At 36.3% G+C, this 22,750-nt stretch overlaps 1 non-coding gene across 1 annotated transcript; it reads right to left on the bottom strand.

The window, feature by feature from the left end:
- Positions 1-19,135: 19,135 nt before the first annotated feature.
- TRNAQ-UUG (transfer RNA glutamine (anticodon UUG)) lies at positions 19,136-19,207 on the bottom strand. The gene has a single exon. It is a non-coding gene; the product is annotated as a tRNA-Gln (tRNA).
- Positions 19,208-22,750: the final 3,543 nt, after the last annotated feature.

The following is a 22,750-nucleotide window of genomic DNA, read 5'->3' as shown; positions in this document are numbered from 1 at the left end:
GCAACTGTTAAATTGAACTTGTTAACTTTAAAAAACTGTAACTATAGTACTTAATTATATACATATATATTTTTCCTTCTACGTTTTCTTTTAAATCATCATTTAGACACAAAAATAGTCATGTACACATAAACATATACTTTGCCTTCAAATCTTTAATAGATAAGTTCGCATAATTATATATATATACTGTAAAAATCTCTCTTAGGTCTTTTAATCGTAAGTCATGTTTACCCTCATAACTGGATTGTGCGGTCCAAAAACTGGACTTAACTGGTTGACTGGTCAAATTAAATCAACGTACATCATCATTAAATGAAAATTTTCCTATTAAGTCCTGACTCGAAACCAGGTGTGCACTTAGGAGAAATCTACTATCATATATAATCACTCTGTAAACACTGTTGGTGCATTCTGATCCATTTAAACTTTAGGTTACGGTACCGAGCATTCGTAATTTTTTGTATCCTCTGAGTCATAAAGAGTTTTGAAAATATCTTATTATATAATTCATGCAATTAAAATAATATCAAGGAAATTTCATTTTTACTCATATTTTCATAAAATACGTAACGTAAATATAAACTTATGTCATCTTTACTCATATTTTCGTAGAATATGTAACGTAAAAATAAACTCATGCTACACGATTTTTGTATTAAAAATATTTTCTTGAATATAAATTAATGTTATAAAGTACCCGAGGGGTTTAGAATATTTCTTAATTAAAAAATAAACGCAAGTATATTAAAGATAAAGTTGACATAATTAAATATGCATAAAAATAAATTTGAAATTTTTTTATGAAAAGTAATTAACATAATCAAAATTTGCTTACTCTTACTTAACCTTATGAGATGGTCACAACGAATATCTCTAAAATAAGATCGAAAAAAGAGTGAGTGAGTGAGAATTTTAAGTATAACAAAAATTCTCCCTCCATTACTAATTCTTTCACTCACTAATTTTTCTTTTCCTTAGAAAAATTTTTGTGAAAAATAATTGTTGAGAGATTCCTATTTATAGGAAAATTTTAAGAAATAAAATGAAATTTATAAAAATATGGGAAGAGTGGTGAAATTATATATATATTTTTTAATAAATGAATGAGCATGAGATGAGTTTGGGATAAGAGGTATGGGATGGGGATGGGGATACATGTGAGGGAAATAAAAAAAAAAATGGGAGTACTTGCCTATACTTCCATTTAATTAGTTTTAAATTAATTTACTTAATTATTTATTTATTTATTTATATTTTTTTGAAATCATTACCTCTTTTACATCTATTTTGTTTATCTTATGAAATTTCATTTTGATAAGACCGATCCCCGGGGAGCAATTGAGTCGCAATGGTCTCTAAGCACTCACTTAGATAAGATCTTTCTTATACATCAATCATGGAATTAAGAATCCTAATAGAGAAACATTTTCGTATTGATATTAACTTAATGATCATTATTATTATTATTATTATTATTATTATTATTATTATTATTATACTTTAATCGTATATACCTTTTTGGGGTCATTACAATCTATATTTTTGTAGACCTAGAAAAAACCTCCGAACGGTACAATTTAAAATTTTATTTAAAATTGGTCATTAAGTAAACTAAAATAATAATTTAAAAATTTTAGATAGCAATCACAATTTAAAAATCACAATAAATTTCTTATTGTTTTAATTGAAAGAAGTTATACATTGAAATTTTTATTTAAAAAAAAGTATTAATACTTATGAATTTTTTATTTATAATGTCAACTAATTATTAAAATCTAATATTTAAAATAATTTTAACTTGTGCATTCCTATCATATCATCCCTTTTTATTATTCTTTTTTTTTTTTGGGTGTCCAAGTGGTCTACATTTATATTTTATAAGTTTAAACAATATGTAAATCTTTATAAGTAGCTTTGCATATTCATACTCAAATATTTGTAAACTAAATTGTAATAATACATGATTAATTTGTTTTAAATATATATTTGAAAGTTAATAAAAATTATAAATATGTGTTATATAATATTATTTTGTGTAATCTTGTGCAACATATATGGCATATTTACTATTTTATTTTATTTTATTTTATTTTACGTGGAAACTCCTGCAACCGATGAGCCATTCGGACCCCCCGGTACGATACCAAACTTACAGCGTGACAATCTTCCCCCCTGGTTTGCTACCCGAGTTAATCAGATGCGAACACAGTTTATTCACAGCCGGATTAACATATTTACTATTATAAAGATGTGAAGAGAATATCGCTGTGAGATCTCTTGCCTTCCAAAGAAGTCTTCTTTCATAAATAGAGACCCCTTGTGTTATGCAATATCAAGTGCCTTTAATTCAAAGAGAGTTATAATTTGATCTCTTGTCTTCACACTAATGTTTACAACAAAAAAAGTCCTTACGAAGGAAATATATAATTTGAGCTCATAGAATAAACTTTCAAAAGTTTTAGTATTCTATCAAAAGGAAGCAAATGAAGTATAAAGAGAGAGTGAGAGAGAATGAGAATAAAAACACTTGGTTGTTCAATATGTATAGTGTAGGGACCCGAATTCGTAAATAAGGAAAATAAATAAGAAAAGGGTAAAAAGGGAATTACAGTAGGGTTCTTTGACGAAGGTAGTATATTCGTCAACGAAGTCCCTTAAGCTCTTCATTGTCGAATTTCAAAGAGTCGTCGACAAAGAGATACCGAGTGAAACCAAAGAAAAAATCTGGATGGGACTCGTCGACAAAAGTAGAGTTTCGTCCACGAACTGAACTAGTTCATCGACAAAGGCCCCGCTTCGTCGAAGAATTTGACTCAGTCAAAGGCTCTATAAATATCATTTTTGGTTGCTTAAAGGTGAAGAAAACCTAAAAGCTCTCTCACTCTCTCGCTCTCTCTCTCTAGAACCAGCGAGTTCTCTCTCTCTCTCTACTATCCTTCGTCGATTGTTATCTGTTTCTATGATTGAAGGTTTCTGCGTAGATCAGCAGGAGAATCTCTTTAGTTATAGTGGATTAGATCATCGTTTTGAAGATTTTCGGGTTTTACCCTAAAATCGAGGTAAGTATCTGATGTAGTGACCCGAAAAATAATATGATTTTAATAATAAAAGGAAGGGAAATGGAAACCGGAAACAAAAGGAGGCCGTAGATTTTGTTGACGACATTGCATTTTAGGGGATAACAATAATTTCAAGGAAATTTCCAGGACTCGTCAACAAATACAGGGCCTCGTCGACGAATGCATAAGAAAATTCGTCGACGAACACAGGGCTTCGTCGACGAGAAAATACCGAGAGAGGTTCTAGGGCAGCCTAAATTTCGTTGACGAATACAGGGTCTTGTCGACGAATTTAATGAAGGACTTGTCGATGAGGTGACGTGTCTCATCGACGAAATCCCATGTTCTATAAATATGGAAATCTGGATTTTAACTTTCTAAAGAAGCTATCTCTTCTCTCTCTCTCTCTCCTCTTCCGTTTTTTCCCTCTCTCTCTTCGATTTTGGGCTCGTTTTTCACCGGATTGAAGATTTGAAGCTACCAAGACGCTCCTGGCAAAGTTCTCTACGAGTTTGCCGGAGTGGATTTTTGGGACAACGAAGTTAGAAATCATCCCTAAGTTGAGGTAAGGCTTTTTAAGCCAAATTTGACTTAACTATAGTTATAAGAAGTGTTATGCACGTAGAAATATTGAAATTTAATACTGGGAATTTTCATTTCCAGGGTTGTTAAGTTGGGAACCCTGCGGGTGTAGGGAAGATTTTCTTAGGGGCTTTGTAGGAATCAAGTAAGGGGATAAACTAAGCTAGTTTCGTTTTGAGAAAATGCGTGTATATGTATACATAGCATCTAGTTTTAGGAAAAATAAATATATTAATATATATATATATGATTTATATTTGTAAAATACTGTGAAAATGATCGTATGTTGAATATGTGAAAATCCATTTGTGTGGCATGAGTAAAAATGTTGTGAAATACTATTTTCTGGGAATGTGGATGATACAGACTTTTATGATGGAAAACCGGCGTACGGGCTGAGATTTTTATGATATGCTTGCCGAAGTACAGGCCGTGTTATGTGGATGTGATTTTCTAGCGTACGGCCTGTGCTATGATTTGCCAGCGTACAGGCCGAGTTATGATAAAATGTGTAATATCGGTGTACGGGCCGATGATTTTCATGATATACGTATATATGCAAATGATATGATTGATTTGATAATTAATGATATGAGATATTCATGTATCTCGATTTTAGTATATGTATATGATATCAGAACCTAGTTGGCTTGGTCTAGGCTAGCACTTGCACGGTACCATTTCTATGTGTCCATGGTCATCGTGATCATGATATTTGTGTTAACGCCGCTGTACGGAGTGGTGTGAGATTGGATGGTCGATGTGGTTATTAAAGAAGTGTGCTGCGATCGCCTCTGGTGTACGGACTAGGTCTGGCAGACCCATCGGACCTATAGACTACTGTTTGACTTGACAATGGTTGGCCAACCATTGTCAGGTCCCACCTTCGGGCCACACAACCCAGTCATGTGGGGGTAATACATGACAACAGCTAGCTAACCTACCAGGAATGTTTTTATGTTATTATTATTATGATATGAGATGAGATATGCTTGTGAAATGTAGTATATTCTGCCATGTTTTGATATACATATGTTTTCCTAGATTTGATAAACAGTACTAAATGTGTTATATATGATATATATAGAACATAGAATACTCATGTTGCGACACACTAGTATTAGTTTATTTCCCTTACTAAGAGGTGTCTCACCCCTAAATCTTATAAACTTTTCAGGAGCCCAGATAGGAGAGCGGGAAAAGCCCCGCTGAGCTAGTGTTATTTGTCTACCCTCTGCGAAGGGTAAGTTTTTGTAGGGACAGTTAGATTTTGTGGGAAATGTCCCTAGATATGATTTTTGGGATGTATATATATAGAAATACGGTGGTATAGTGACTCTGGTATATTGTAATGCATGTTATGGTGAGATGTTTATGATTATACGCTTTCTACTGCTTAGGTTTCTACTATTTATTCTGTTAAATCCCTGGTACCCACGGGTCCAGGTGGATGGTGACCTGCTGTGCTAGGATGTATGACGTTGATATTATTATTATTAAAAAAAATGTGGAAAAACGAGCAGGTAGTGACAGTTTGGTATCAGAGCCTAGGTTGCTAGGTTCTGTAGACTCTAGAATACAGCGGAAACAATACGAGAGTTTAGGAAATGATTTGAGGTTTTGTTCTACAGTCTAGAGCAGGACTTCCGTGGTAGTTTCTATGTTTTTCCTTGGGTGACAATTTCAGGAAAACCATAGTAAACTATTGTCGGGTTGTGTTCCTAGAATGTAGGACTAGGGATTAAAAATGAGTTAGAAGTGTTGAGATAAGTGGTGAGGATAGGTGGGTAAAATATAAGGATAGGATTTCTAAGTTGCGTCTATTGTTTTCAGGATGGATCCGGAAGGAAATAGTGCCCATGCGAGTGGCAGTGATGGAGCAGGACCATCAGGTGCAGCTGGGACCGACTCTAACGCAGTATTACGTAGCGTGGCTCAGCAGGTTATAGCTGCAAATCGCTAGGAGTTCGAGGGAGCTGAGTGGTCCATCTGCAAGCCATGGATGCACCATAGAGAAGTTCACAAAGATGAATCCTCCAGCGTTCTCAGGCGGAGTTGATCTTGTAGCCGCTGAGAACTGGATGCAGGAGATTGAGAAGATCTTGGTTGTACTGCAGTGTACTGAGGAACAAAGGGTTCTCTTTGCCACCTATAGACCGAAAGGAGAGGCTGAGAGGTGGTGAACTGCAGTGAGACTGTTGGAGCAGCAAAAGGCAACTCCTATAGCCATGACATGGGACCGGTTTAAAGAATTGTTCTTCTATAGATATTTTCCAGCTACTGTTAGGGAGGCCAAAGTAGAAAAGTTCCTGAGTTTGAAGTAGGGACAGCTATCCATCCAGTAGTATGCAGCACGTTTCATCGAGCTTTCTCTCTTCGCCCCATTCATTGTTCTCGATGAGGTGAGAAAAGCCAGGCAGTTTGAGAGAGGTTTGAGACGAAGCATATTTAAGCATGTGGTGGTGCTGCAGATCCAGGATTTTGCTAAGTTAGTCAACAGGGCGGATTTGGCAGAGATTGGTGAGCACCTTGATGTAGAGGATGAGGGACATAGGAAGTGATCTGCATCTACTGTCTATCAGTAGGGTCATAAACCGCGGCAGTGGAGGAGAGGAAATAATGGCAGAGGACAGAGACAGGAGACGGGAGGACGTGAGGCGCAGACAGGGTAGGGTCCTCCAGTCTGTCAGACTTATGGTAGGAGGCAACTGGGGAGAGTGTCGAGCTGGTGGTGTAGTGTGCTATCGCTGCGGTAAATCAGGGCATATAGTGCGAGATTGTCCTACCCCACCAGATGCAGCTCTGGTGTGCTATTGCTGCGGTAGATCGGGGCACATGGTACGAGACTGCCTTACTCCACCAGATGCAATTCCAGCTCCTAGACCATATTGGGGAGGTTATCAGGCACCACGTGGGGGCCAACAAAGGAATACGGCTCCAGCTAGGGTGTTTACTCTAACGCCGGGTGAGGCTGAGACATCAGGTGACGTGGTGATAGGTATGGTCATTATGCTTTCTTTTAAAGTCATTGCTTTGTTTGATTCTGGAGCTACACACTCGTTCGTGTCATCGGGGTGTGTTAAATTATATAGGGTTAAAACACAGTCATTAGATGTTGAATTATTGGTATCTACACCGACTGGGTCGGTAGTGAGATGTAGTAGGGTGCTCCAGGATTGTCCAGTTGATATTCAAGGAAAGACTTTGTCTGCTGATTTGATAGTGTTGGAAATGCATGGGTTTGATGTTATTCTTGGCATGGATTGGCTAGCGGCCCATTTTTCCAGCATAGAATGTCGAGCACGAGAATTGATATTCAGACCTCCGGGGAAAGCAGAGTTCAAGTTTGTAGGGTCACGAGTGCAATCCCCGTCTTAGTTAGTTTCAGCTATTCAGGCCAGAAGATTACTTCTGAGTGGTTGTCAGGGATTTGTGGCGGTTGTAAAGGAGATGACAGAGAATGAATTGAAACTTGCTAGCACGCCTGTAGTAAAGGAGTTTACAGATGTTTTTCCAGATGAGTTACCAGACTTACCACCTGATCGTGAGGTAGACTTTCTTATTGATCTACTTCCAGGTACAACGCCTATTTCCAAAGTACCTTATCGAATGGCGCCAGTAGAGTTGGCAGAATTGAAAAATCAGTTGCAAGATCTTCTTGATGAGGGCTTCATACGACCCAGTGTGTCTCTGTGGGGAGCACCAGTCTTATTTGTGAAGAAAAAATACGGGACTATGAGGATGTGTATAGACTACAAGGAAATTAATAAAGTAACAATCAAGAACAAGTATCCTCTACCCCGTATCGACGATTTGTTTGACCAGCTCCAAGGTACACGAGTGTATTCGAAGATTGACCTCAGATTCGGATACCATCAGGTGAAGGTGAAAGCAGAAGACGTCTCGAAGATGGCCTTCAAGACCCGGTACGGGAATTACGAGTTTCTCGTTATGCCGTTTGGATTGACGAATGCTCCTGCGATATTTATGGACTTGATGAACGGAGTCTTCCACCGATACCTAGACCAGTTTGTTGTTGTTTTTATTGATGATGTACTGGTCTATTCGAGGAGCTATGAGGAGCATCAGACACACTTGAGGCAGGTTTTGCAGACACTTCAGGAAAAGAAGTTGTACGCCAAGTTTAGTAAATGTGAATTTTGGCTGGAGAAGGTCGTGTTCTTAGGGCATGTTATATCTGGAGATGGTATTTCTGTGGATCCTAGCAAGATTGAGGCGGTAGTGAATTGGGTTAGACCGAGAAATGTCTAGGAGATTAGGAGTTTCTTGGGGCTAACTAGCTATTATCGCCGTTTCGTTAAGGGATTCTCAGCCCTATCAGGACCTTTGACATGATTGACGAGGAAGAATGTCAGATTTGAATGGGATGATAGCTGTGAGCAGAGTTTTCAGGAGCTGAAGCAGAGATTAGTCACAGCGCCTATATTGATCATCCCATCTGGGGGTGAAGGTTATACTATCTACAGTGATGATCCCTTGAAAGGACTTGACTGTGTATTGATGCAGCATGGCAGGGTAGTGGCATATGCGTCCAGGCAGTTAAAAGAATATGAGAAGAACTACCCTACACATGATCTTGAATTGGCTGCAGTGGTACACGCACTGAAAATTTGGATGCATTACCTGTATGGCAAGCAGTGTGAGAATTTCTCCGACTACAAGAGCTTAAAGTATTTCTTCACGCAGAAGGAACTAAATATGAGGTAGAGAAGGTGGTTGGAGCTGATTAAGGATTTTGATTGTACCATCAGTTATCACCTGGGGAAAGCGAATGTGGTAGCTGATGCATTGAGCAGGAAATCCAGGGAGCCAGTGTTGGCAGCTATAGGGATCCAGCATCCGATCATGATGGTTTTGGAGAGACTCGGCATAGAGTTAGTAGAGAGTGATCTCCCAGTATGTATTGTCAACCTAGTGGTACAGCCTACTTTGCAGGAGAGAATTAAAGCCGCCCAGAGGGAAGATCGAGAGTTAGCAGAGGTGATAAACAGAGTACAGATGGGTTAGGGGGAGGATTTCAATATTGCAGATGACAGAGCTTTGAGGTTCCGTTCCAGATTATGCGTTCTTACTGATATTGAGATTAGGAAGACCATTCTAGAGGAGGCCCACAGATCTTTGTATACGATTCATCCTGGTAGTACAAAGATGTACAGAGATCTACGAGAGTCAACTGGCGGAGTGGTATAAAGAGAGAGATCGTCGAGTATGTAGCTCAGTGTCTGACGTGCCAGTAGGTAAAGGCTGAGCACCAGAGGCTGGCCGGGCAGTTGCAACCGTTATTTATCCCAGAGTGGAAGTGGGATTATATATATATATGGACTTCGTGTCAGGACTGCCGACGGCGTTACATGGCCAGAATGCCATCTAGGTGATTATTGACTATTTGACGAAGACCGCCCACTTTATTCCTATCAAGATCAGCTACTCCCTCAGCTGTTTAGCGGAGATTTACATTCAGGAGATAGTTCGTTCTCATGGGGTGCCTGTATCTATTGTGTCAGATTGAGACCCACGATTCACATCACGATTTTGGAGAAGTTTTCAGGAGGCTATGGGGTCTCAATTATCGTTTAGTACGGCATTCCATCCTCAGTCATACGGGCAGACTGAGAGGACGATACAGATACTAGAGGATATGCTCCGAGCGTGTATATTAGACTTTGGGGGTAGTTGGACTCAATTCATGCCGCTGGTAGAGTTTGCGTACAATAACAGTTATCAGTCCAGCATTGGCATTGCACCATTTGAGGCTCTGTACGGTAGGAGATGTCAATCTCCTTTATTTTGGGATGAAGTGGGCGAGCGGCGAGGAGTGGGGCCAGAGCTTATGCAGCAAGCGTGTGATAAAGTTCAGCTTATCAAGGACAAGATCAGTGTAGCTCAGAGCTAACAAAAGAGTTATACCAACCATTGCCGCAGGAATCTGGAATTTGATGTGGGCAATCATGTGTTTTTTAAGATAGCTCCGATAAAAGGGGTTATGCGATTTGGGAAGAAGGATAAACTTAGTCCTAGGTTTATCAGTCCATTTGAGATTCTAGATAAAGTGGAATCGATAGCCTACAGGCTAGCTTTACCACCTGTGTTATCCAGGATCCACGATGTATTCCATGTTGCTATGTTAAGGAAATACGTCCCAGATCCTTCTCATATCATCAGTTACGATGAGTTGGAGCTTAGTGATTCACTGGGGTATGAAAAGGTACCAGTACAGATTTTGGATAGGAAAGTGCAGGAGTTACGTAACAAAAAGATTCCTTAGGTAAAAGTTTTGTGGAGGAATCATGCGGTAGAAGAGGCTTCTTGGGAGTCCGAGGATCAAATGAAGCAGAGGTACCCGCATCTATTCCAAGAAGGTTGATTGGATAAAATGTAAGTGGTTAAGAAGTTGTCTTTTTGCAGGTACATGTAATGGTTTAATTAGTGTAGCATTTTAGTGTTGGGAAAATTTTCTTGTGTATATGTAATCTCCCAAGACTCGGAATGTAACCACGGTATTCCTCCGCCAAAAGTGAGGGTAAGTAATGAAATAAGTAGACCATTTTGCCTAAGGGATGATGAATTATACGAATAGTAAATTTCAAGGACGAAATTTTATAAGGAGGGGAGAATGTAGTGACACGAAGAATAATAAGATTTTAATAATAAAAGGAAGGGAAATGGAAATCGGAAACAAAAGGAGGTCGTAGACTTCGTCGACGACATTGCATTTTGGGGGATAACCATAATTTTAAGGAAATTGTCAGGACTCATCGACGAATACAGGGCCTCGTCGATGAGTGCATAAGAAAATTCGTTAACGAACATAGGGCTTCGTCGACGAGAAAATATGGAAAGAGGTTCTGGGGCAGCCTAAATTTTGTCGACGAATTTAATGAAGGACTCGCCGATGAGGTGACGTGTCTCGTCAACGAAATCCCCTGTTCTATAAATATGGAAGTTCAGATTTTAACTTTCTAAAGAAGCTATCTCTTCTCTCTCTCTCTCTCTCTCTCTCTCTCCTCTTTGGTTTTCTCCCTCTTTCTCTTCGATTTTGGGCTCGTTTCTCACCGGATCGAAGATTTGAAGCTACCACGACGCTCCTGGCGAAGTTCTCTACGAGTTTTCTGGAGCGAATCGCTGGGATAATGAAGTTGGAAATCATCCCTAAGTTGAGGTAAGGTTTTTTAAGCCAAATTTGACTTAACGATAGTTATAAGAAGTGTTATGCACGTAGAAATATTGAAGTTTAATATTGGGAGTTTTCGTTTCTAGGGTTGTTGAGTTGGGAACCCTGCGGGTGCAGTGAAGATTTTCTTAGGGGCTTTGCAGGAATCAGGTAAGGGGATAAATTAAGCTAGTTTCATTTTGAGAAAATGCGTGTATATGTATACATAGCATCTTAGGAAAAATAAATATATTTATATATATATGATTTATATTTGTAAAATACTGTGAAAATGATCGTATGTTGAATATGTGAAAATCCATTTGTGTGGCATGAGTAAAAATGTTGTGAAATACTGTTTTCTGGGAATGTGGATGATACGAAATTTTATGATGGAAAATTGGCGTACGGGCCAAGATTTTTATGATATGTTTGCCGGCGTACAGGCCGTGCTATGTGGATGTGATTTTCCAGCGTACGGGCTGTGCTATGATTTGCCGGTGTACGGGCCGTGCTATGTGATGTGATTTACTAGCGTATAGGCTGTGCTATGATTTGCCAGCGTACGGGACGAGTTATGATAAAATGTGTAATACCGGCGTACGGGCCGATGATTTTCATGATATACGTATATGTGTAAATGATATGATTGATTTGATAATTAATGATATGAGATATTCATGTATCACGATTTTAGTATATGTATATGATATCAAAACCTAGTTGGCTTGGTCTAGGCTAGCACTTGCACGGTACCATTGCTATGTGTCCATGGTCTTCGTGATCATGATATCTGTGTTAACGCCACTATATGGAGTGGTGTGAGATTGGATGGTCGATGTGGTTATTAAAGAAGTGTGCTGTGATCGCCCCTGGTATATGGACCAGGTCTGGCAAAACCATCGAACCTACAGACTACTGTTTGACTTGACAGTGGTTGGCCAACCATTGTCAAGTCCCACTTTCAGGTCACACAACCCAGTCATGTGGGGGTAATACATGACAACAACCAGCTAACCTACTAGGAATGTTTTATGTTATTATTATTATAATATGAGATGAGATATGCTTATGAAATGCAGTATGTTCTGCCATGTTTTGATATACATATGTTTTCCCAGATTTGATAAATAGTACTGAATATGTTATATATGATATATATAGAACATAGAATACTCATGTTGCCACACACTAGTATTAGTTTATTTCCCTTACTGAGAGGTGTCTCACCCCTAAATCTTGTAAACTTTTCAAGAGCCCCAAATAGGAGAGCAGGAAAAGCCTCGCTAAGCTAGTGTTGTTTGTCTGCCCTCTACGAAGGGTTAGTTTTTGTAGGGATAGTTAGATTTTGTGGGAAATGTCCGTAGATATGATTTTTGGGATGTATATATATAGAAATATGGTGGTATAGTGACTCTGGTATATTGTAATGCATGTTATGGTGAGATGCTTATGATTATACACTTTCTGTTGCTTAGGCTTCTGCTATTTATTCTGTTAAATTCCTGGTACCCATGGGTCTAGGTGGATGGTGACCAGCTGTGCTGGGATGTATGACGTTGATATTATTATTATTAAAAAAATATATGGAAAAACGAGTAGGTCGTGACATCTGATTTCATTTTCGATTTGGTAGTTATGTAGTAATCGAGATTATAGTGAAGTAATGTTCTTCGGTTTTTAGGTTTCGGGGATCTCGAGTTGTTGTTTTGGACCGATCCATTCGTATTTTTGTTTTCGGGATTAAGGTAAGGGGATTTTTTTACATCAATATTTTTTTAGAAAACTGAACCGCTAGAAAGATGGCTTATTCCATTATACACATTTTGATTGCTTATCTGCAAAATTTTATTGGGTATAAATGTTGTTTCTTACGATTTTACAGTTTCATGATTTTTGGAAAAAAATAGGGGTTTTATTATATGAACTCCAAACTTTCCAAAACTACTTTTTTTTGTTTTAAAACTACAGTAGGAACTGCTTGATACCCATGTTTGCAATCCAAATGATATTTTTTGAATTATACATTGTTTATAGTGAATTTTGACGAAATGAGCGTGACATATGATATGAAGTGGAACATACTAAACTGTTATATTTGAAAATGAACTGTGAGAACTGGAATCCATTCTGTTATCTGAAAATGTGAAAAATAGGTGTCGATTAATCACCTAGCTTAAAATGTAAAAAGGGTTGAACCAAGAGCATTTTGTGCTAGTTAACACCACTATTTGACAGAAAAAATGAATGCATGAAAGATTGCATGATTACGATTGTGAAAATACTGGAATTGCACAAGTTGTTATGTTTTATTGTAAATTATATATATGATTGATTGGGAGCACAACTTGTCACTAAAGGAGTTGAAAGACACTCCAAATTATCTGAGACTTTAAATAGCTTGAGGCACGGTTTTGTATTTGAATGAGGTATAGTGCTACCACACATGTGAATCAATGTGGGTATCGAGATAGTTGGCTTGCAGGAGTGTATGGGGCCACTGGTGAAATAATAGACCAGGTGGGGCAGCCGGACTATATCTGTGATGCTTGATAGTGCTTGCATAAACAGGGCTCTATCAAAGTTATCAGTGCATGACCTGTACCACGGGGTAATTAGGCATATTTTTGAAAGTTCCAAAGCTGGTCATTGTCCTAAATTTTCTTATACATAATTTAAAAACTAAAATGGGTAAAGTCATAGGGTTGAGTACCGTATGGAGGGAATCGTACAGTGTATGGGCCTGTACCCTACCCGAAACTCGGGGACTCTCGCTTGTGATGATGTTGTATTATGTTTATATATCTGGTAAAGTACTGTACTGTGAATGTGATAATGTGCAACTGATTTTCATTGGAATAAACTCATGGAGTCACGTGCTGATGTAGTATCTTCCACCCTAGTAAGAAGTATTTCACCCCAATCTTACAACCTTTGTTTCATGTCTTACAGGACGTCGGTCCTAGTTCTTCTAAAGGGACTTTGGCGCGTATAGTCTTATTAGCATACGTAAGTTTTTGTATCAATACTAGGTTGTTAGCCTAGTTGAAACGACCTGCTACTAAAATAAAATCTTTTCCCCTAGTTTTAAATTCAATCATTAACCTAAACAGTAGAAGGTCAATCATATAAAATAAAACCAAACATAATACAATACCAGAGTATCAAATCATCCCATAATATACAAACATCGATGTTCTCTCGAAAACTACCGTTACAGATACCAAGGGTTTATAATACATGCCACCCAAAAATAATACTCACTCTCAAAAAGGGCAGTACAACAGCACCTCTACCTGCGAGTCTGCTCCGCTCACCTAGCTGGTTCACCTGAAAAAAAATTCAACACTGAGATGAGCCAATGCTCAGTAAGACGAAACATGTTATTACTAAGGTGTGGCTATTGAGCTATAGTTTGGTTTTTAGAATAATATGAATAATTGAATCTAAAAAAAATACTAATATTACATAACGTATAATAAAACCATTAACTACATAACTGAACATGTCAATCTGTATGAAATTACTTTTCATATTAATACTGCTATTTCTGAAAGTCTGATAGTACTCATAATATCTAAGAAATTTCCCTAAATGGTTGTTTGTCATGATTTAACCCCTCATGACAGGGTTGTGCGTCCTGAAGGTGGGACCTATCCTAATTGGCCGACCAGGGTAAGTCAACTGAACTTCGACATTCTGATCGGCCCCTCATCCATATCTAATGGAGAGCCTATCCCGACGTGGGCACGATCGACCTCATACCACTTACTATCTAAGTAAAGTGGTTGCACTTTAAACTGAATATCTGTAGTTATGGTACTGTGCTCTACTGTCTGATCCATCAGGGTCTGATACTATATAAGTAGCTGATATCTATAATATACTATTTTTACGGTGGTTTCTAAAATAACCATAACCCCATAGAATCTATCTAAAATTTTAAATAAACTAACTGGAAATCTGTTTTCTGTATAACTGAACTGCTATCTGAATATATGTTTATTGGGGCGTTATGATATTGATAAACATGTTATTCTGTAATTACTGAAAATGCATACTTCTAAGTATACTGTACACTGAAAAATTCGTCATTCTATAAACATGCAAATATTATGGTATTTTTGTTAATAATTATAAACTTGATATTCACAAATTCTATAAATATAGTATTGTTTCTGTTATTTACTCAAACCATACCAATAAATATTAATATTACCAGGCTCTGAAAACTGTATATATAGTTTGAATAATAAGTTAATACAAGCATATAATTTGTACTGAAATCATATATGGTTGCCTAGCATAGCATGTTTCCCTTACTTGACTATTGGAAAGCCCCCTATGGTATACTGGTCTAACACCCGCAGGGCTTCCTACTTAACACCCTGAAAACAACATTCACAAAAAAAAAATATCATTATTTCTCTGCCTCCATCATTTCTTACAACTGTCAGAAGGCCAAAAATTGAATATAAGGTCTTACCCTGATTCTGGGAAGAAATTCAAATTGATTCCACCGATGATCTGCCCCGGCAAACTTGGAGAGAACTTTTCTAGGAGCGTCGTGGTGGCCTTAGATCATTGATCTGGCGACTGACGAGGCCAAAATCGAAGTGAGATGGAGGAGAGGTCGTAGGTGAGAGAGAGAGAGAGAGGAAGAATTATGTTGGATTTCTGTGATTAAACCAAGTTTAGGGCTATTTATACTGTGGGATTCATCGACGAGCCACGTCACCTCGTCGACGAGTCCTGTAGAAATTTCATCGTCGAATCTGCACCCTCGTCAACAAATTTCAGATTTCCCAAAAATCCTCTCTCAGTATCTTCTCGTCGACGAGACGGGACCTCGTCGACGAGATCCTGAAGAACCCTCGTTGACGAGATCCCTGTGTTCGTCGACGAGTGCTTAGAAAATTTCTTGGGTTATTATATCCAAAATGCAATGTCGTTGACGAAGTCTACTGCCTCCTTATGTTTCTGTTTTCATTTCCCTCCCTCTTTATTATTTAATTATCATTATTCTTTGGGTCGTTATATTGGTGCAGTGTAAAGGGGATGTAATACAATTTATGTTTTAAGTATGGATCTTATGTACGGAAAAATACAGATAGAACTTTAGTATATGTCTAATAGAATCCCAAATGAGAATGTTTATGTTTTCTGTTGTGCATGAATACAGATATGTATGAGATACACCCACTTGTCCCTATTTAGGGCGGATTGTTTATATATGCTTATCAGATACAAATATTACATAGGTGTAGTAGCACTCTGGGTTTGTATAAGGACCGGGGCGTTACATATAGTTTCTCTAGTGTTCTTCATATTTACGAGGGCATGTGTCAAGCCCCAAACCCACAAGTGGGTCTTAGGTGTGAATATAGTAACCTAACCTCTCTATGTATCAATTAAACATATACGATATAATACTGAATGAGGGTCCGACCCCGTGGGGTATACATAAATCCTTTACACATACACATACATATCCATACTCATCAAATATGCAACAAAAAATGTTCTTTCTATACATACATCATACCATACCAGAGTATATACATAACTAGAAATATACATCCCAAAATACAATACATACCCTGGGTGTCTACCAAACCCAACACTAACAACTCGGTTACAAAACTCGTACCTACATAGGTACTGAACGTAGCTAACCGACACCCTCGCTTCCGGACGCTAGGATGCTAGTTTCGGCTACCCGAAGGACCTAAAAAGCAGTTGTATATTCGGGGTGAGACACCTCTCGGTAAGGAAGAAAGCAGGTTATATCAGTGTGTGGCATACGAGTGTTATTTCAGCATAAAACATAACACAACACAATATAGTACGATACAGTTCAATACATTTCAATACAGTTCCAATATTTTTCACAAATCCGTTCTAGTATATACGATACCCAAACATATGGTTAGTGTCGTCACACAAAGCACCCAATTACCCTGCGATAACCAAAGTCTCGCAGCAATAACGTTGTCAATACGAGCACCCGATAACCTATGATAACCGAAGCCCCACAACGATACCGTTGCCACTATGGTGTAGCGCACACCCATCAGTGACCAACCGAAAAGAACAGGCAATATTTCATACCCTTGGATATATAGCCGGACACTCTCGCCCACGGTAATTAGCCGAGACATGGCGTCAGCGTACGGTAATTAGCTGCCATTAGTTGATTTAGCGTACGGTAATTAGCCGCCACTAGTTGATTTACAAAATCTAAAACAATTTTGGAACTCATGTCCATATACTTGTCAGCATACGGTAATTAGCCCCCACTAGTTGATTTTACAAAAAACCTGGAACATTTTACAAACAACCATCCATTCCACACTTATTTGGTATACAACAAATCATATCGTTTTCAGTTCAAGAATACAATTTAATACAAATATGGGTACGGTCATCTCAATACTACTGTTTTAATACAACATACGATTTCCCAAAAAAAATAGAGATGATACCCAAAACCCCCAAATTTTCCAGAAAACTGTAACCCGAAAATCCGCATTTTCACCTGATAGATTTTCTCAAATAAGTAGTCAAAATGTACATACGGTCGTAAACTATAGGTTTACCGACCCCAATTTCGAAAATAGACTGATATAAACAGAATCCCTTTACCTTTTCTCGAATACCAAACTACGAACTCTGCGACTCCAAAACTACAAATCGAGACACCAAAACCTAAACAACCAAGAACAATACTTCCTTACAATTCTTACTACTACACTTATTCCGAAATGAAATTGAAATCGGACCCTTATCTCGATTTTGGGTCAAAACTTGAAAATCCCCGAAACGACCTTTCGATCCACTATTCTCAAAGATATTCCTCCCCTGATCTACGCAGTAACGTCGGATCGTCGAATCAAACGACAAACAGCGAAGAATCAAAGAGAGAAAGAGAGAGAGAGAGATCTCGCTGGTTCTAGAGAGAGAGAGAGAGAGAGAGAGTTTTGACTTACTTAGCCAAGAAGCAAATGAAACAGATATTTATAGCCCCTTTGACTCGCCCAACCTCGTCGACGAGATGGCGCCTTCGTCGACGAATCTATACATTTCGTCGATGAACCAACTCCTTCGGCGACGAACCCTATTCCGATATTTTACAACACATTCGGTATCTCTTCATCGATGAGACTCTGAATTTCGGAGAGAAAGAGTATGAGGGCCTTCGTCGACGAGAACAATGGCTTCGACGAAGCCTACAAAATTTACCTTTTTACCCTTTTTCATTTATTCAATTTACATACCTCGGGTCGGGTTCTTATAGCATGTATATAGTAATTAAATGAAAGCTAGTCGTTCTCCACTCGTTAGAGCATTTTGACTTGTCAGATCGGTCAACCACTTATAGAGTTTGATTGACCGTTTACTAGTTGTTAGAGAGAGAAAAAAAGAAGTAGCCATTTCTAACAAGACTTAATTACTACACTGGTCAACCACCTTCAAGGGCTGGTTGAATGCCTTTGACCTTTGCCTATGCCGGTCGACTGCCCCTGATACAAAGATCGAGGTTCGATATACTTTTATTCCCAATTTGTCAGTTTAAGTTCATATGTGTTATGTCTTATATTTTCTCATAGTTTTGTACTTTAAAGTACATTACAGTTGAGAGAATAATTATGACTTTGAGATTTTTTATTTTTTATTTTTTTGAAAAACACTAAAGAAGGAATCCCTTTACAATATTAGAGATGTATAATCTAAATAATCGAATAATTAAAAAAAATTAATTATTTTATAATTTTTGCGTATTTTAGTGATAAAATGACATAACTATGGTTAGAAATTCATTTTCAACTTTAAAAATTAAAAAAAAAATAAAAATAAAACAGAAACATGAAATTTTGAAATAAACAAATAAAATAAAATTATCCATTGTACATTTTTTTGACAAAAATTGAGTAATCTTAGATATGAAATTTCTTATTCAAAACATCAAATGTGTGTCAATGATTAAAGGGGTTAATAATTACTTTTTTATTTAATTATTTGATGGTAAATTAACAAAAAGAATTATCAATGTCTCACAAATTAAATAGTCATGGAAGCTTGTAAAATTTTTGAAGCTTAAAAAGGAGGACTCCATCTCTTTAGCGAACTTAAACAAACATAAATTTTTTTATCTTGAAATTGAGAATACATATACACACATATACACATAACCACGTTTTGAGTTTTATAACTTAAAAAATAATTATTTAAGACCATGCCACTGCCAAAAATTCTCCACTGGGGCCGCGTTTTTACCAAACTTTAAGGAAAAATAAGTATTTTATCATAAAAGTGAAAAAGGTCCCACCGGGAGTCGAACCCAGGTCGCTGGATTCAAAGTCCAGAGTGCTAACCACTACACCATGGAACCCGTTGATGCTGGCGAGCGAAATTATACTATACAAAATAATTAATTAACGGTAGACGATGCCCTGACAAACACTGATAACGCCTGCATTTTAGTTTTTTAATAAAACTAATTATATTTTATATCTTAACAACTTTATTGAGCTATTTTTTATGTTTCGATTGTTTAACCTCATGAATTGTTAAAATTTCTGAGCAAATGGGATCAAACAATTATGAAATTTTTTACTAAAATTTAAAATTTGAAAATAAATATTTTAAGATAAGAATTAGGGAAAAAGAAAAGTTATAAATTGATTACGAGTTAATTATTAGTAGTTCTAGGACATGCGAAGACCTACGCAAGTGGGAAAACATATTTTTATTTTTATAGTTTCTAAAAATTACAAAATATCACTTTATTCTTAAATTTTTCGAGCATGTAAAAAATCAATAAGTAATTAAGTAATATTTATAAATTTTTTTATGCAAATTCAAAAAAAAAAAATGTAACACTGTTGCATTATTTTGAAAATCTAAAAATTAAAAATAAAATAGTTTTCCACGAGGGAACAAGACGTAATCTTTTTTACAATTTAATAAATATTTATGTTAAAATATTTAAGGAATAAAAGTGAGCGAATCCCCTTTCTCATGATTAAGGGGGCATTTTTTTTTCAATTCATTAATTTAAAAAACTTAATGAGTTTGTAAAAGATAAATTAAAAAATGAACATACTCGCGATAAGTTAGGTGTAACTCGTATAAAAGATAAGATAAGAAAAGGATGACTCGGAAGGTATGGACACTTGCAGCATAGGTCACATAGTATACGAGTGAGGAAGAGTGAGTTAGTTACTGTGGGAATAGTGAGTTAGTTACTGTGGGAGGTAGTAAAAAGAGTAGGGATAGACCTAAAATAATTTGGGAGGAAATTGCGAGTAAAGATTTAATATCCCTAAATCTGTCAAAAGAAATTGTTCATGATCGCGTAAATTTTCGGAAAAAGATTCATATAACCGATCTTACCTAGTGGAATTAAGGTTTGATTTTGTTGTTATTGTTTGTTGTTTTTGGGTAGTTCTCTCTCTCTCCTTTTCTATTTTCTAAAGAATAAAGACATAGCATTTAAAGAAAAATAATAGTGTTTTTGATGATAACAACATTAATAAGTTACATAATAAATTATATCATCTATAAATTCATAATACGAAATAATTGTTGTAACTTTCAGAATGAGAGTATCTATTTCTCATTACACGGTTGATGAAAAAGAAGGAATATATAAGAAATAGTCATTCCTTCTATTACTGTATTTCTCTTTTTTTATACTGATGAATAGCTATATTAAGAACACCTATTTCCAATTTTCATTATTGGGAATATCTTTTTATTTTTTGATTTCATGTTGGATGAAATAAAACATAAATAAAAACATTTTCTTTACTCTCAACTTTCTCACTGTACTCTACATATTATTCCAAAAAATAGCTAGTTTATGTATTTTCTTTATTCTTTCATTCATCGCACAATGAGAAAATGAATAGATATTCTCATTGCGTAACTTAAAATTGTATTTAATTATCTAATTTTTATTACAGATTCATAAATAGCTCACTTATAAATTATTTATTTTATAGTAACAAAATAATTTCTTATATAACTAATATAACTAACTAACTAACTAACTACATGCATAACTAATTCTTGTGGGGCCTTAGTATAATAAATATTTTTGCTCAAGCTCGATGAAGTTATAATATACATTTTTTAATGAATTTACTTTGTTTCCGGTAACCATGATTGTTAAATTTACTATTGATTTTATCGAATATGAAATTAGATAAAGAATAAACATTCGCATGTTAATTCAAATTTGAGAAAAGCCATCGTATATTTCAAGTTATGGATCTATTATTTTTTCTACAATATTTTATTATGGCAATATAATTATCTGAAAGTTTATCAAATACTTGTATTTGATCACTCTACTTATAGGAACAATCATTTTATGAATCAAATGCAACCTACTTGTTTGTGTTATTTGCGAAAAATCTTTTATTTTATTTAAAATTTTCAAATAATTACAAATATATATATATATATATATTTTTTTTTCATTTTCCAATTTTATATATAAATGTTAAAGAATTGAAAAACAAGATGGCATTTTTGTAACTCTTTAAAAACCATACGTTAATATTATTTCTGTAAATAATATATATTTCTTCCCACATTTTGCTTCAAACCAATCAGCCCCCACTGTGCCGAACTGAGCCTTAAAGTTGGGCTCAAACCAGCGCAACTAGACGTTAGTCACTTTTGGGCTTGAACTAAACCTAGACTGAAATTGGGCCAAACCCTGATTGGGCCTGAGCCCAAACTATCTGCGCTCAGCCCAATTGGGCTTTGAATTAAAGGTCTGGGCCCAGTCCAATATACAGGCTAAGACACTTGGGCCTTGGATTTTAAATTAAACTTTTAGGCCTCCAAACAAATTTGGGCTCAAACCCATTGTGGACTCTTAACTAGTTTTGGGCTCAGGTCCACAATGGATTTTTAAAAGGAGTTGGGCTCAGGCCCACAATAGATTTTTAAATTCCGGCATCAATGGATCTAGGTCCAAATTGGACTTGGGTGTCGGGTATTTGGATTCATAATCCAAATGGATCGGGTCGGGTCAACCCAGCTAAGTGGATCGGGTCAATGGATCCGATTCGATCAGGTTGGATCTATCGATTGGATCCAGCTCTATAGTCATTTTCAATGCATTTTTCTATACCATATTAAATATAGAAAACAAAACTAAAATTGACACCTACATCTAGTCTTCAACTCCTCCACTCTTTAAATCCATATTTCTTTGATTTTGGCTTCAATTTTGAATTCAAATTCTGATATTTAGAGCCTCTAGACTCAACAGTTTTTCCGAACAGTTTTCTCGAACTTTCAATCAAAATTTGATCTGATTTTCTCACTAAAACTACTTGAACATTATCGTGCAAATCTTACTGTGTGCTCCTCACTGTATGAATTTCTCTTTGTGTGAATTTTTCATTGCGTGAGCTTCTCTGTGTCTCTCATTATCTAAATGTTTTTGTGAGAATTTTTCATTGTGTGAATTTCTCATCATAACTCTCACTGTCCTTCGCTCATTTCAAAAACCTCTATTTATAGGCTTTTGAAAAATAATTAAATTAAATTTTGATTGATTAATCAATATTAACTAGCTAGTTAACCATTAATTTTATCAATCAGTCCTTCAATTTAAAATGGATGCAGATTGAAGAATGTTGGCCCACTTCCATACATCCTCTTTTATGTTGTTTTTTTCAATGTAAAATGTATTTTTTTCCCCGTATCTTTATTTTTTTTTATTTTGATAATATAAGGTTCCAGACAATTTGGGGTGTTACACAAAGAATACACAAGATTCGTAATTTGATTGAGAGTTTATAAAAAAAATCATTTTCAAAAACTTAAAAATTAAGGAAACAATTTAAGGAATCTCTCGCATTTTAGTGCATAGTTTTTTGTATGAGTGTATGCAATGAAGACGCATGGTAGG

The sequence above is a fragment of the Malania oleifera genome, chromosome 7, assembly GCF_029873635.1.
Source record: "Malania oleifera isolate guangnan ecotype guangnan chromosome 7, ASM2987363v1, whole genome shotgun sequence".
NCBI classification, from domain to species: Eukaryota; Viridiplantae; Streptophyta; class Magnoliopsida; order Santalales; family Ximeniaceae; genus Malania; species Malania oleifera.
This window is presented reverse-complemented; position numbering and strand designations above follow the sequence as displayed.